This window comes from Plasmopara halstedii (assembly GCF_900000015.1).
Source record: "Plasmopara halstedii genome assembly, contig: Scaffold_525, whole genome shotgun sequence".
In the NCBI taxonomy this organism is placed as follows: Eukaryota; Oomycota; class Peronosporomycetes; order Peronosporales; family Peronosporaceae; genus Plasmopara; species Plasmopara halstedii.
Window position 1 is genome coordinate 1,572,134 of NW_020187445.1, and position 1,335 is coordinate 1,573,468.

Here is a 1,335-nt window from a genome sequence, read left to right on the forward strand (position 1 = left end):
AAGGATCTTGACTCCAAGGTCCACAGGGACCTTCGGGACAGTGACACGCGTCCCCGTCGCTAGGCGAACAGTCACCCAACCGCGATTTCAGCGCCTTAGCATACAGCTGACTTCCTTCCATCGTGGAGCGTAGAGCATAATTGCCCAACGCTTCAGAATCTATGAGGATCTTCCATGGCTTCTCGAAGCTCTTTACGGTCGCCTCCACGACCCGCAAGCCCGGCATCCACACACGTCCCGTGTTTAAGAGCACGGAGCTCTTCGGGGCCGAGCCCTGTTGACCTATGCATCCTTGAGGCTCAACATAACTCAGTTCTTCCCCATTAGGTCGCCCCGCGCCTACTGAGTGGTGTCGTTTCCTCGCGACGAACCAGACTGGTAGGCGTTGGGGCGATGGAGCGAAAAACCTTGACGCGCCTTGCGCAGGGGGCAACCGTTCCGAAGGTGACGGGCGTCTCCACAGACAAAACACCGTCGAATGTGTGTATATTGCCCGGCAGCCCTGAGATCTGCTCCCTCGTCCTCATAGTCGAGATCTATGGGCATAGGCCCGCTCGAGGAGCTGTTGGAGTGTGCATTCCAACAATGTCGTGCCGACTTGAAATTGAATTCGGCATTCAATGCCACATTCACCGCCTCTTCAAACGAGGACGGATGCACATGGAAGACTTCCATTCTGGGCACGCCAGTGCGGGGGCCTTCCATAAAGACGGTCACTGTGACTACCTCCGGGTGGGGATCTGCTGCCATCCCGGCAATGAGAGTTTGCATCTCATGGACAAAGTCCACCAATTCCTTGTTGCCTGTTCGGGCGGCAAGGAAACGTGATCGCACGCGATACGCCTCATTAAGCGGCGAGAACACTCGGGAGAGCTGCGATTTCAGCTCCGCCCAGGAGGGAAACGCAGCTCCGACCGAAGTGCCGCACGTCAGTGCCCATTTTCGCGCTCGACCACCGAGCTTGGAGATGGCTAGCGCCACGCGCTGTTGCTCGGCTTGAGGCATGGCGGATGCGATAGCCATCTCGACGTCTCTCACCCAGAGCAGGAGATTCTCCTCATCCTTCTCCTCAAAGACCTTAACGCTCACCATGAGCGGCTTAGGTCGGGGGAAGTCTTCCGTCACCGACGGTGGCGCGCAAACTATGCAGATATCTTCTGCTGCAGGTGCTCTAGCAGCGCGTCATCGTAATTTGAATACGCCTCTTGATGCGCACCGATTGCCTCAGGGCCTTGTGCTACAAGGTGTTGCACGCCCTCATGGCCAAGCAAGGACACCAGCTTGTTAAGCCCATCCTGCATGCCCTGGGGCAAAGAGGAAAATTCCTCCATCCTC